The following is a 15,736-nucleotide window of genomic DNA, read 5'->3' as shown; positions in this document are numbered from 1 at the left end:
TAATGACAACTGCAAATTTTTGTCTTGTTTTAGTGGAAAAAAAAACATTAAATTGTGAAAATACTTACTTTTATAAACTATTCAAACAAAAAACATGCGAATAACCTGAAAAAACTGAAATTTCTTAAGAAAAAACTGCAATTTTAACGATATTCTGCCTCAACTGCTCATTTCTCCATGTGCATTATGGATCAGATCTACAAAGACACTAAACACTGAGGAACAGGCAGAAAAGAGTTCAAATTGAGCTTAAATTTTCTTTAGACATTTCAGGTTGTTCATATTTGTTCAGTTTTTGACATTTTATTGTTACAGGATAGTTTGTAAATGTGAATATTTTCATAATTTAATGTTATTTTTTGCACTAAAACAAAGAAAAAAATTTGAAGTTGTCATTATTTATAGGCATAATGGAATATTTTTTTTCACATCAAAGAAGAAAATCTGCAGTCATTCGTTTTTGTGGGTTCTTCTGCTGTTATTATTTGACTGTAGATCATATTGGTCTGAATGTGGAACCGCAACTAAAATGAGTTTTTACACTTTGCAAATTCATCCCACGGGCCGGATTGGAACCTTTGGTGGGACACATTTGGGCCCCGGGACGCATGTTGGAGACCCCTGATCTAGTTCCTATTGATCACTGATAGAAGTCATATATGGACTGTGATTGGATGAGTTGAGTTCTCCTCCAGTGAAAGTCCCGCCCACTCCTATTGGGAGATGGATCTCTTGCGTCCAGACCACAGGACTGGAACATAGAACAGAACCAGGACTGGAACATACCACCCCACATTCACACACATTCATACACCAGTGTGAGCAGCAGCACTGGAGGCAAGGAGGGTGAAGTGTCTTGCCCAGGGACACAACAGCACATGGACAGAGCAGGATTCGAACCGCCAACCCTTCGGTTATTGGACAACCCGCTCTACCAACTGAGCCATGGCCGCCCTAGAACAGAACCAGGACTGGAACATAGAACAGAACCTGACAACCTCACACATTCAACTGGTTCTGATCCACATAGAACAGACGACACACAGGGACACTGGAACTGTTTTTAAAGGTGCTGTATGTAAGAATTCTTTTCCCAGTAATCATAAAATGGCCCTGAATGTCAAAAGACATTAAGGAATCCTGTTCAGCTGAAATACTGACATCACTGACAGTAGGAGTCCAGACACAATATTTGCATTTGAAAAGCCAAGTGTCAGACTCTAAATAAAGTTTATGTTGTTTTGGTCTGATGCTCCGCCCATCACCACGTCAGTAGTGTTTCAGCATCCAGGTTGGCAGTTCCCACTGAGCTACAGCTGGAACATTTCTGATCATAAATGTCTGACATTACAAAACCTCAATCAATCAATCGAATTTTTTTATATAGCACCAAATCATAACAAAAGTTACCTCATGACACTTTACATATTGAGTCAGTCGAAACCAGACTCTAATGCTGCGTTTCCGCTACATGGACTCAACTCGGCTCGACTCGACTTGGGTACCAGGTCCTTTTCCTGGAGACCGTTTCCATTACAGGATGCTACCCACTTTACAGTACCTGGACGTCATAGCAATGCGGCGCGATACTTCCGTTTTTTTACCTGACTCCGCCTCCTCCACTCTGCCTGTAATAAGACAGTGTCTTCTTTTTACTTTTGAGGACTTTTACTCAAATATCTACTTCTGCCTGTTCCTTTTTTCATAAAACTGTGAATCTTTTACCCTCGGCCACATCGTCCAAACCTAAATCTGTGTGATGGGCAGGAGGAGATGAGCTCTGTGCACCAGTAAAAGCATCAGCAGCAGGTTTTCCAGGCTGACGCGTACGGGCGTTGACGTGCTGAAGCAGACTGCCTCTCCTCCTCACGGGCTGTTTGAGAATCTGGTGCTGCCTTCAGGCTCTGTGCGACCGCTCAGACTGAACCAAACAGCCAAGATATATGTGTGTGTGTGTCAAGGTTATTATCCCAAAATGTAATGAAATCTATTGTGGGTCACTGGTAATCTATAAACCCAATTAGGTATGAATTCAACCAATAGTTTTGCTGCTAAAGTGTTAAACAAACTGAACTAAAACAATACCCCTTGCCTCCCTGAATTACTACTTCACATCTCATTGACGAAGAAAAATCTACCAAAAACTTTCAGTAAATATTGGTGTTTTTTAGCTCAAGTCCTCATCAACAGGAACATCTGACCGCTGTAGACATGATGTGTTCCAGTCAAGGTTATTATCATTAACGAAAACTAACGAAAAGACAAAAACTAGAATTGAAAAAACATTTTCGTGAACTGAAATAAATAAAAACTATAATTAAAGGAAAAATTATAACTAACTGAAACTGTATTGTGTGTTTACAAAACTAACTAAAACAGATAAAAATTATGGATAAAATTCCCTTCGTTTCGTATTTGTCAATGTCTGATTGATACGGAAGTGATTTATTTCACTCTAGCAATTTTATCTGCTGTCACCATACGACACTTGACGGTCCATCACTTGTGGTTTCCAGTCGTCTTCTGGTCCTCACTCTACCTGGAAACATGGAGACTAAAGTTGGAAGAAAGCAGCAGAGTCCTGTCTGGGATTTATTTGAATACAATGACAGAGAAGAAGAGAAAAGACGACTAAACAAAAATTAATACTAAAACTAAGCATTCAGAAAAAAATGAAAACTAATAAAAACTAGCAAACCTGCTCTAAAAACGAATTTAAACGAACTGAATTAGAGAAAAAGAGTCAAAACTAAATAAAACTAAAGTAGAATGAAAAATCCAAAACTGTTGCAACCTTGGAAGGGGATTTTAAGCAATATAGTAAAAATGCTTCAGAAAAGCCTCTCCTACTCCACCTTTAAGTTGTTTTTAAGTTGCACTACAAATTATTCAAAGAAAAGTAAAAGAATGGTTTATAATATTGATTTTCTTTCATTATTACACTTTGGTTGGGAGGGGGGTTATTAACGCCTCCGTTGACATCTTTCAACACGTTGCTTCCTGCTGGGAGAAAGTCCTGTCTGGGATTTATTTGAACATGACGACGAAGAAGATAAAAGATATGACATAACTAAAAAATACTAGAACAAAACTAAAACTAAGCATTTAGAGAAAAAATGAAAACTAATAAAAACTCTCAAACCTGCTCTAAAAACTAATTTAAACTAATTGAATTACAGAAAAAAAGTCAAAACTAAATAAAACTAAACTAGAATGAAAAATCCAAAACTGTGTGTGTGTGGGGTTTGTTCGACTGTGGACTGCTCAAAGCCTCAGTGTTTACAGGACTGGTACTATTTTAGAAGTGAGAATGGGGTGGGCGGGGCTACAGTGGACGCCTGGCGCTGGCTCAGTGCCCCTCCACCTTCCTCCCAGTTGGGCTGAAGCCAAAGGCCTCGTTACTCTTTGCTAAACCTCCGACGAACATATTTATCCCATTTCACAGCCGTGGCAGCTGCACCCGCTACGAACTGTAGAGCATTGTGTGTCCGCTGCCTCTACTGGCTTTAATCTGGTTAGTTAAAGTAATAAGCGCTGCTCTTCACATTATGGTTCAACCTGAAAATACCACCAGAGGAATTGGAATAACGTCCTTTAGAGGCGACCGGGGAGCGTTTGGCTTCCAGCTGAACAACCTCAGGTTGAAATACAGTCTGATGGAGCCTCTGCTTACCACCAGAGTTTATGAGGTCTTTGTTTTATGGCTCCTCTGTGAAACCACGACTGTTTCAGTTGTTTTTTATCGTCATGATCAGGGATTTATTAAGCCTTGATGTTCAGAAATGGAAACCACACCTAGAGAAACGGGGATAATAATGCAGTATATAGACAAAAGTATGTGGACACGTTGAATTCAGGTGTTTCTTTTCTAATGGATACAAAACAATAATGACTAATGACAAAATATAGTTTTATATTGGGGAATATCGATGTTTATAAACTTTATGGACATAAATATGTGGACACATCATGTCTCCAGCTGTCAGATGTCCTGTTCATAAGGATCAGACATAAAAACATCAATATTAATAATCAATATGATATTTATCCCATAATATAAAACTATATTCTGACATTAGTCCTTTGTTTTGGTTCCCAGACCCCTGTTAGAAACAAACACCTGGATTCAAAGTGTCCACATACTTTCGTCCACACAGTGTATTTGTCATTTTCTTCTGCATCTGCTGTGACTGACTTGGATTTTCCAACTCCACCTGAGGACGATAAACAATACTGAAATGTTTTTATTGTATTAAACGTCAGAGCTCATCATCATCAGAGGTTTCTCTCAACATTGTTTTTTTTTTCTGTATCATGACTATGATTTTAAATATTCTGCCTCTAAAACTTAAAGAAAGTATTATGTTTACAAACTATATGGACAAAAGTAATGGGACATATGTCTACAGCTATCAGAAGTCCTGTTCATGATGATTTGACATAAAACATCATATTTCCTTAAAGTTTAATGTTAGATTTTTCTTCCCAGATGTGAAGTAGATGGTTAATTGTACGGTCAAATTAGATGATCATCATTAAATGTCCAGCAAATTAAGGCTCTTTTTCTTCTGTTTATGTAATTACACTTTTCTTTTTTTCTTTTTTTCAGACAAGGTATAGTTTTTAGATGATACCTGCTTGACAGTTTCGACTGTGACTCCAGTCTTCCTCAGAAGCGTCTCGACAGGCTCTGATTGGTCAGTTGAGCAGACCAGCTGATTAATGACACATCAGCAGTACGTCGGATGACGCTTCTAAGGAAGACTGGAGTCACAGTCGAAACTGTCAAGCAGGTAACATCTAAAAACTAGACCTTGTCTGAACAAAAGAAAAAAAAAGTATGTCCTGCAAATTATTTTCATCCATGGATCTTTTATTTTTTTGACTTCCTTACCTGGTACTCACCCACATTTCGTTTAATTTTACCCGTGCCCGTATCCGCGGAAATTCTTTTTTTTTTCTTGTTTTTTTTTAACCCATCTCTGTATGCTTTTGCGGGTTACCCAGTTACCTGACCCAGTGCAGGACTGTGGTTCACAATGAGGGAAGTGATTCAGGTGTGTAAGCACGGAAAGACTAATGGATTAGTCATAATTAGGATTTCACTGGGGTTTAACACAGTTGGAAAAAAATTTGCCATGAAAGTCCTACGCTGCTTTAAGGGGTGATAGTGGGTCCTGAACCAGACCAGTTCAGAACCACTGGTGTAAATTATGTCACTAAAAAACCCAAACTACTCAGCTGACGTTCATTGTAATGGTCATATTTACCAGTGTAATCAGGGTTTCGTTGGTTTATTTTGTGTGGTTTGTGTAAAAGCAGGGCTCTCAAACTCAATTTCTTTCAGGTTCCATGTTCTGCCTGATTTGATCTCCAGTGGGCCGGACCTGTCAAATAATAACAGAATAACCTAGAAATAATGACCACTCCAAATTTTGTCTTTGTTTTAGTGCAAAAAAAAAAAACCCCATTAAATTATGAAAATACTTACTTTTATAAACTATCCAAACAAACATGTGAATAACCTGGAAAAACTGAAATTTCTGAAGAAAAATAAATGCAATTTTAACAATATTCTGCCTCCACTTTTCATTTCTACACGTCGGTAGAGCAGTCGCGATGCCGGTGGAGCGGTGGTGACGCTGCTGTTGTTTGTGAACGTAGTCGTCCATTTTCTGCCTGTTCTCGTCAGACGGTGCTTTCATGGACTGTTTATTTACTCGTTTTTTTTCCTCCTGAGACCTGGTCTATTTCTGATGAAGACCCAGTTGAATGTTCAGTGTAAAAATAGGCCTGGGCTTCAGATTCAGGTTTTGTGTTTTTTGACGTTGCTTTGACTCTTGGCTCTTTCTGTGACAGAGCCCATTACCAAAGGTCCCTCAAAGGATGATGGGAAAGCTGTCAAACAGCCGCCCACAGGTAAAAGCATACCCGAGTCCTCAGCCGTGGGTTTTCTGCTGGTTTCAGTCTGTGCTTTGAAATGCGGCTGTGGATTGAGGAGGTGCTTTTAAATGGTTTAAGTGTTCAACATCTGCTTCTGAACTGCTTCTGTCTGCTGGTTCTCTGGGCTTACGTTGGTTTATTTTCCTCCTGATACTCGTCAATCGACCTCTTTTGTTCATCTGATAAACACTAACATGCCCTCATGTGTCTGTAACAGTCTGATCCTGGGGTAAATGTCTGTAATAATGCCTTCTGTGTCTGTTTCACACTAATTACATTTAGATACAAACTGTTTCCAGCCCTAAACTCATTTGAAGGTCATTTTCAACTAATTCTTATCACATGCTTTAACAGACGTCTTTCCTTCTGGTGTCTGGGTGAGCAGGTTATGCACACTGTGGATGAACGTCTGCACACTGGATGAACGTCTGCAAACTTATATGCACTATTTTTAATTCTACGACTGTGAAATAGAGTAAAAATACAACTGAAAAAATTAAAAATTAACTAGATACTCGCAACTAGATGCCCGCAACTAGATGCCCTCAGCTAGACTGGGCAACTAGATGCTGGTGACTGTATCTCCAGTAAAATTGGACAGGAGTGGTTCCAGATCCAGATCAGGGACTGTGTCCACTCTGAGGAACCACACAGGTCTGATCCAAGGGTCCACTAACGAGGCTCCTTAGATTAAAAATGAAACGGTCTTTTCCTCAGACACTGAAACGTTGAGTTTGTTTGGTATCTAAACTCTGACCTTCATAAATCCTCTGTTTTCATTGGTTCGTTGTGATTATGGAAACAGCTCACATGTGCAGATATTTCAGTTTTCCATCAAACTCAAACGGCTCCAGTTTAGTTTGTGTTTGTTGTCGTGGCTCTTCCAGTGTAAACACTTTTAAGGTGGACTGTCCCAGTTCAGTTTGTGGTCCTGTACTGTTTTTTTTGTGCTCCTGTACTGGCTTTATGTGGTCCTGTACTGGTTTTATGTGGTCCTGTACTGGTTGTTCCTGTACTGGTTTTCTTTGTGGTCCTGTACTGGTTTTCTTCGTGGTTTTATTTAACGTGTTTGTTCAGATGTCGTCTTCAGTTGGACATTCTTGTTCCAGTTTGGCTTGAATTCAGTCACTTGTTCTCTTTGTTCACTTAGCGTCGCCCTGGAGTTTGTTTAGTTGGTAGAAACCGTCCTGATCTGGTTCATTAATTAAACCTGGTTCTGTTCCTCTGATCCCGTTCATTAAACCTGGTTCTTTCTGTTACTGTTGTCATCAGTGTTAAACTCAGCTCAACAGCACCATCTAGTGTTGAAAAACAGGAACTGACCAGAGTAAAGTCAGCTGGAATCAAACTACAGACCAGAGATTGACAAGAAAGAATGGATTAAAAAGACAGAATAGAACCTAGAAAAAAAATAAAAACAAGACCGAAGGAAAAAATGACTATTAGTGAATTCAGTCAATGTTTAGAATATAAAAATACTCAAATGTACTTAAATCTGTAGTAAAAGTATTCAGACAGATACAACTACTGCAGACATCTGACTCCTCTTCTTCCCAGTCTGTCCTTCCTTTGTCAGTGTCCAACCATCTCTCTCCAGCCTCTGTCTCTTTGTGTCCAAACGTCCTTCTGATGTCTCCTTCATAATCCTGTCTGTCCTTCTCCACTCGTCTTCTCCACCTTTCCTTTAACTCCTCAGATGCTCTTCTGTCTCTTCTCCTCCCTTCCTGAATCTCCTTCACCTCCAACCCTCCATTAATCTGAACAGTTGACCTTAAATCCTGCCGTCTGGCGTCATGGTGCGTTCAGGTACCTCAGTGTTAATTCATTTTTTTTTGTGTGTTTATGTGTTTCAGAAGCCAATGTGAGCACGTCCATCCAGGTGGATTCCACGGCCAGAGGTTCTGTCGCTGCCTGGGCCATTTTACCAGTGTGTAAGTGAAGGACAACACCATAAAAACACACTGAACAGCCTCACATTCGCCATCACTGAGACACTGAACCTGCCGGCATTTGGACCTGGAACCGAAAAGAAGAATAAACATGAACCAATGACATATGACAGTAGGACAAATAAATAATAATAATAATCAGATTTTTATGTAGAATATGGGAAGGGTGTTTTTTGGATCAAAAATATGGTGTGTTTATAGGGACGCACCGATACTGATACCAGTATCAGGTGTCAGGTCTGATACTCAGTGTGTGTACTTGTACTCGTAAAAGTACTCTGATACAAACGCACCAACACCACTTACAGCAGCATGACATTCACAGTTTCTTCTTCTCCTTCTTTTTCTCCTCCTTCTTTTTCTCCTTCTTGTTCTCCTCCTCCTCCTTCTTCTTCTTCTGCTCCTTTTTCTTCTTCTCATCCTCCTTTTTCTTTTTCTTCCTCTCCTCCTCTCTAACCCCTCCTGTGTTTGTATTTTTATTTCCAGTGTTGTTGGCCATGGCTGCTGCTGGTTCTTACCTGATGTGGAGGAACTGGCAGCTGAAGAACCAGAAGAGCATGAACTTCGACAACCCCGTCTACCTGAAAACCACAGAAGAAGACCTGAACATCGACATCACCCGGCACGGCGCCAACGTGGGACACACCTACCCGGCTGAGTAGACCCGCTAGCCCCGCCCCTCGCCACTGCAGCCGCAGCGGCCGCTCTGAGCATCTGTGCAGATTTAATCCCGTCGCCCCCGGCAACGACCTCCGCTCCCAGCCCGACTCCGGGACCTTGTGTAATCCCGGCGGTGGCGTTGTCGTGCATCCACAGATTAAACAGATTAAGTGGAACGTGGTGGTCTATGGTCCAACAGCGGACACATGTAGGACAGATGGGTTCAGACGCACACATGGTTCCAGTATCAGCACAAAAACAAATGGGTTCATACTGTATATCAAAAAAAAATTAGAAGAAAATACTAATGACAAGAATTATGTTATACAAACACTAGCGGAAAAAAACAGGCAATAACACATTAGAAAGGACAAGTAGGAACAATAAATGACAAATTAGTAATAATAATAATAATAAATAACTAATTATGTACAATGCAATTATGTTATAATATACACTGTGTGTATGTTGTGTGTGTATGTCTGTGTGTGTGTGTGTACATATATATATATATAATATATATATATATATATATATAATATATATATATATATATATAGTGTGTGTATAGAGAGAGATAAATAACAGTAATAGTATTGATAACAATATGTTTTAAATCGTATGATTTTTTTCTTCTTTTTCTTTTTTCTTTTTTCTTCATCTTTTTCCTTTTTCTTTTCTTCTTTTTCTATTTCTTCTTCTTTTTCTTTTTTCTTTTTCTCCTTGCTGTTGTTGTTGTTGTTGTTGTTGTTATTATTATTATTATTAATTATTATTATTATTATTATTATTATTATGATATTATTATTATTATTATTATTATTATATTATGTAAATCGAACTCCCAGAGCCTAAACGGGACAAAAGTGACTGTTCAACAGCTGCGACTATTGATTATCTTTGAAACCGATTAGTCAATTGATGAAAATGATCGAGAGGTTAAATGATTATTTGCATGAGATACGACTGAAGATGACCATCCAGTAGTTTACGTGTGTTGCTATGATGATTGATACAGTATTTACAACCTTATGGACATAAATATCATGTCTCCAGCTGTCAGATGTTCTGTTCATGAGGATCAGACATAAAAACATCAATATTATAATCGATACATGTTTATATCCCATAATATAAAACTCTATTCAGACATTAGTTCTTATTGTTTTGGATCCCAGACCCCTGTTAGAAAACAAACACCTGAATTCAGTGTGTCCACAGACTTTTGTCCACATATTGGTGTACTTTGTCTGTTTTTCTTCTGCGTCTGCTGTGACTGACTTGGATTTTCCAACTCCACCTGAGGACGATAAACGATACTGAACTGTTTTTATGGTATTAAAGGTCAGAGCTCATCTTCGTCTAATAAACCCCTCTCTCCTTCTTTCTTTCTCTCTCCTCCAGATTTCGATAGTGAGCACAGATGACGATTTATCCTGATCGTCTCGCTGCTTTTTTTGTTTTGTTTTTTTCTTCTTCCCCGTACGGCAGCCCGTAGAGCGGCGTGGTGTGGCCCCTGGTTTCCATGCCGACGGTTGCCGTAGCAGCAGCAGCCCTTACAGTCCAACCTACATGCCTTCTGAAGTGCATTACCTGTGGCCGGGACGACCGGAGGAAGTCTTATTTATTATGATTATTCTGTGCATATTCCAAGTATTTTCACACACTGCATCCAAAGGGTTTCCATGAATTCTTTTTTTTTTTTTTTTTTTTCTTAAACTTTCGGACCCTGGCTTCCACTCTGTCCTGACGGTGTCTAACTTGAGAGGAACGCTGTGATTTCTTTTTTTTTCTTTTTGCTTCCTGGACGTGGCGTTTCTCTCTCTCTGCGAACACTCGGACTCTGCCGGACAGGATTTACGCCGAAAAGTCAGAGTCCGAAAAACGGTGGATTATTCTAATTTAAAGACGAGCCGAGGGGAGGCGTCCAGATTTGAGCGCTGGCCGACAGTCCCATCTTAGTATTTGAGGTCGAATCATGTGACCTGTGCAGGTTTTCTTTCCTTTCTCTTCCGTCTGTGTGTTTTTCCTCTTTTCTTCTCTTCTTCCTGTGGTGTTTGGGTCCCAGCCTTTGTAAACCTTGTACATATCCGTCCACATCCCTGACACCGGACCTCCAATCAGGACTCTTTAATGCACTTTGATCAACTGTCGCTACTGTAAATAAGATTGTATACATTTGACTTGAAGTCGTTTTTTTTTTTTTTTGCTACGTTTGGGCAGCGTCACCAGGGTTTACCGCTCAGATGTATTTAACTAGACGAATTATGAGGAATTATGAATCCACAACTGAATTTGGTAAATACTATTTTGTATGTTTGTGTGCTGTTGCTGTGGACTTTTTCTAGCCTTGTACAGTCACGTGACGGGGGGGAAAGGGGGCTGGGGGGGGGGTCGACGCTGTTCAACTCCGAGCTCTGTATCTGTGAACAACTGCTTTGGAGATCACGTCCAAATTAAAGTCTAATCCACAAAGTTGTTGGAAAAAAAAGGCGCTGTTCGGACTCTTCTGTTCCGGGTTTCAAACCTCCGTCCTCTGAGTCTCAAATATGCAACAAAACAAATAATAATCCGCCCTCGAAATAAAATGGATTTACAGAAAACATGAAAACACATACTGGAAAAGCAGTGGGAGGAAGTGGTGCTTATTTAATCCCACCCTTTTTCCACACGACAGCCAATCATTTAGTGTCCTATTAGCATAAGACTGTATGAAACAATCTACTATTAAACTGTAAAGAAATATTGAGGGTTTTTTCCATTGATTTATTTCGAATATGGAAATAGTACAAGCTTCCTGATTGTTACTAATTGACTTCTTTGCACAACATAATATAGAAATGAAAATTAAAGGAAGCAAAAATAATACACAAAAAAAGTCATATTTGAAAAGAAGTGAGAAGAACCATTGTTTATTAGCTCTCACCCCTTTGTCTAAACCAGCAAATATATATATATATATATATATATATATTATATATATATATATATATATATAGATATATATATATATATCATATTCAAATAATGATGCTGGCACAAGGAACAAATGATTACATTTTGGTGTTGATCGGGGGGGGGGGGCACTGACCTGCCTTGGCGGAGGTCTGCAGTCTCCAAGTGCTTTTGTAGTTATCAAATGTAACTGCTAAACTAAACATTTCAGTACATTTTCTTAAACTGGTTCATATTTGGACTTTGCTTGAGTTCCTCACTTAGATTGTTCCATAACTTCACACCAGAAATAGATAAACAAAAACTTTTAAGGTGTTGTACTCTTATGGATTTTGAAGTTCTGTTCCCCTCTTAACTGATAACCTCCCTCCTGATTTCTAAAATGTTTTGGATATTTTCTGGTAATTGTCTGTTTTTTGCCTCGTACATGATTGTTGCTGTTTGGTCAGATACGATGTCAGTTAGTTTCAGTAGTTCGGATCGTCTAAACAGTGGATTTGTATGTTCCAAGTGCTGAACCTTGTGAACGGTCCTTGTTGCTCTTTTCTGCAGGATGGTAAGTGATTGGAATGACATTCCTAAACTATATGGACAAAAGTATTGGGACACATCATGTCTGCAGCGGTCAGATGTTCCTGTTCATGAGGATCTGAGATAAAAACATCAATATTTCCTTAAAGTTTAACGGTAGATTTTTCTTCCTCGGTACATGTGATGAAAGTAGATGATTAGATGTGGAAGAAAATTATTACTACCCCCACCCCCCCCCCCCCCCCCCCCCCAAGGGGAGGTAAGGGGTACAGTTTTGGTTCAGCTTGTTTCTTTTACACTTCAGCAGCAAAACTATTGGTTTAATTCATACCTAACTGGGTTTACAGATTACCAGTGACCTACAGTAGATTTCATTACATTTTGGAAAAAGTAGGTCAAAGTTCAAATGTATGATTGTTCTTTTCCTCCCATTTACTTAGAATGGGTGAAATACATGCAAGGGGCGGGGCTTGTGCCTGGCACCACTTGTTTACAATCAAAGCACAGAAAATATTTCAGAAATTTAGAGGTAGAATATTTAAAATATTGTACTTTTAATTTAACTTAGTTTGGTTCAAACGGACCTAATTTACTGATAAACTTACTGATATTTATCGTGGCCCCCTGCTGGTCACTTTGGCTTATCCTTAAACTTACCTAACATCAGGCTGACAAATATTAGCGTTCGAAGGTGTTCAGGTTCCACAGACAGACACATGTGACACCAAATAAAATAACCTGTAAATAATGACAACTGCACATTTTCTTCTTTGGTTTAATGTGAAAAAAAAGTTGAATTACATAATGAAAATATATGTGAACAACCTGAACAGATGATAGTAGTATACACAGCAGCATTAAAAACACACACGGGTCAGAATAATCTGTATATTTGTAGATAAATTAATTGGTTTGGGGGTTCCCTTCATATTAAAGAGGGAAGCGTTGGGGGGGGGGGGGGTCATATCTGGTGCTGAAAACCCCATCCCCTGGAGTTTTCAGCAGTATCTGTTTTTATTGTTATATACAGGGTGGGGAAGCAAAATGTACAATGAACATTTAGTTGTTTTTTCTCAGCAGACACTACGTCAGTTGTTTTGAACCCAAACATATACTGATGTCATAATCATACCTAACACTATTATCCATACCTTTTCACAAACTTTTGCCCATATGAGTAATCAGGAAAGCAAACGTCAGAGTGTGATTTGCTGAATGCACTCGTCACACCAAAGGAGATTTCAAAAATAGTTGGAGTGTCCATAAAGACTGTTTATAATGGAAAGAAGAGAATGACTATGAGCAAAACTATTACCAGAAAGTCTGGAAGATACTATTGAAGAAGAATGGGAGAAGTTGTCAGCCCAATATTTGAGGAACACTTGCACAAGTTTCAGGAAGTGTGTGAAGGCAGTTATTGAGAAAGAAGGAGGACACATAGAATAAAAACATTTTCTATTATGGACATTTCTTGTGGGCAAATAAATTCTCATGACTTTCAATAAACTAATTGGTCATACACTGTCTTTCAATCCCTGCCTCAAAATATTGTACATTTTGCTTCCCCACCCTGTAGTTTATGTGTTTTATATCTAAGATTTAACTTTAGAACATTTCCTATACTTTACAGCAGGGGTGTAGCATAGCAATTTTATTTATTTATTTTCTTAATTTTTTTTTTTTTTTTTTTTTTTTTTTTTTTGCTTAATTAAAGTAAAAAAACATCTGCCAGTGGAACAAGTGTAAATGATCTTGTTCAGATTAGTTGAACTCCTGTTTTCCAGATCCCTTGTCTGTAAATCGGTTCTTCTGTCTGCCTGAACAGTTCCTCTGTAGGTGACTCTGTCTGGTTTTCAGTGTGATCACATATTTGGACAGAAATGAGAAAAGTACACTTGGACAGATTTAGATTTTTAAAGGCCTGTTGTTCAGACTTTTTCCAGATACGTGGTTCTCACAGGACAGGTGACTATCCTATAGAATATATCCAGTTGTAAAACAGATGTACTGTTGAACCGTGAACATTTAACCCCTGAACAGGAGGACCCTCCTCTGGAACTGAAACATCCCATCTGGGATTTAATCCGTGGGTTTGACGTCTGATGGGATTAAAGCTCAGATAACCAACACAAGGACTGGTTCCAAATACAGACACTTAGAGCGGGGGGTCCAACATACGGCCCAGGGGCCCAAAGTGGACCGCTAAAGGGTCCGGTCCTGGACATAACAGTTAAAGGTCATTTTAGTTCTGGTTCCACACTCAGACCAGTTAAAGTGGATCAGAACTAAACAGAAATACCACAGACTCGATCACTGTCATAGTTTTAAACCCTTTAAAATACTTTGTCATGTAAATCCTATATTTGATGCAAAAAACTAACTTTTTTCCAATATTCTACATAAAAATGTGATTTTTATTTTTTCCTCCTGTCAGCTGTCAGTGATTCACACCACACTGGTTCATATTATGAGGAGTTTTGGTTCTAGGTCAAATATTAAATGTTGAATGTGTCAGTGTGCAGTAGAAGGGTGTTAGTGTAGGAATTTAACACTGCTTATTATGGGATGGATTTAGTGGATGGATCAGAATTTTTTTTTGAATCAGGCAAAAATGAAACGTTTGAATTCTGACCAAAAAACAAACTGTAAAAATAATCTGACCTTTAATAACAGAAGTTGAAGTGTGTATAATACGCTCACCCAGATACCAATGAATTTTTATTTTTGTTTTTTACTTAAATCAGTTTTACTTCATTCTTCAGGAGTTCAGCCTGATATTTTTGAGACTTTAACTCTTTTTTTTTTTTTTTTTTTTTTTGCAGTTTTATATCAACATAAATGTGATTCCATACCTGATTTAAGAATTGTAAAGATGCTAAAATGTCTGAAGATTCATGTTTTTTTTTTTAATTTTTTGTCTTTTGTCTTTTTTGTCATTTTTTGGTCATTTTCTTGTGGTTTTCTTGTCGTTTTCTCGTGGTTTTTTGTCTTTTTCTTGTCGTTTTTTTGTAATTTTGTCTTTTTTTTTTTTCATTTTTTTCTTTTTTTGTTATTTTTTTGTCTTTTTTGTCTTTTTCTTGTGTTTTTTGTCGTTTTTTTTTGTTTTTTGTCTTGTTTCTTTGTCTTTTTTGTCATTTTCTTGTGGGGGTTTTTTGTCTTTTTTTGTCATTTTCTTGTTTCTATTTTTTTGTCGTTTTTTGTCAGGGTTTTTGTTCTTTTTTGTTGTTTTTTTTGTCATTTCTTGTCCTTTTTTGTCCTTTTGTTGTTTTTTGTAGTTTTTTGTCGTTTTCCTTGTGGTTTTTATGTCGTCTTGTGGGTTTTTTGTCTTTTTCATGTGGTTTTTGTGTTGTTTTTTGTCATTTTCTTGTCAGTTTTTTTGTCATTTCTTGTCCTTTTTTGTCCTTTTTGTTGTTTTTTTTTGTAGTTTTTTGTCGTTTTCTTGTGTTTTTCATGGGTCCTGTGCTGCAGAGGCCCGTCCCCCGGCTGCTGTGGGTTTGACTGGATAAAACACTGCTGTTGTCATTAAGGCAGATGCAGATCCAGATCCCAGAGGATCAGAGTATTTAAACCTTTAAGCTCCGGATCGGATCATGTGAGTCCGCTGCATCAGACCAGGACAGACCACCCAGTGCTGGTCTGACACCCGCTGGTCTGAGGGTTTTTTTGGGTTTGGGTCGTCGGTGGTGGGTTTGTGGGGA

General features: G+C 38.5%; 1 long non-coding RNA gene across 1 annotated transcript; it reads left to right on the top strand.

Annotated features, from left to right (window-relative positions):
• Positions 1 to 5,730: 5,730 nt before the first annotated feature.
• LOC115430647 (uncharacterized) lies at positions 5,731 to 8,541 on the top strand. Its single transcript, XR_003936969.1, has 3 exons — positions 5,731 to 5,919; positions 7,797 to 7,874; positions 8,379 to 8,541. It is a non-coding gene; the product is annotated as an uncharacterized LOC115430647 (long non-coding RNA).
• The last annotated feature ends 7,195 nt before the right edge of the window (positions 8,542 to 15,736 follow it).

Source organism: Sphaeramia orbicularis, chromosome 12 (genome assembly GCF_902148855.1).
Source record: "Sphaeramia orbicularis chromosome 12, fSphaOr1.1, whole genome shotgun sequence".
NCBI lineage: Eukaryota > Metazoa > Chordata > Actinopteri > Kurtiformes > Apogonidae > Sphaeramia > Sphaeramia orbicularis.
This window is presented reverse-complemented; position numbering and strand designations above follow the sequence as displayed.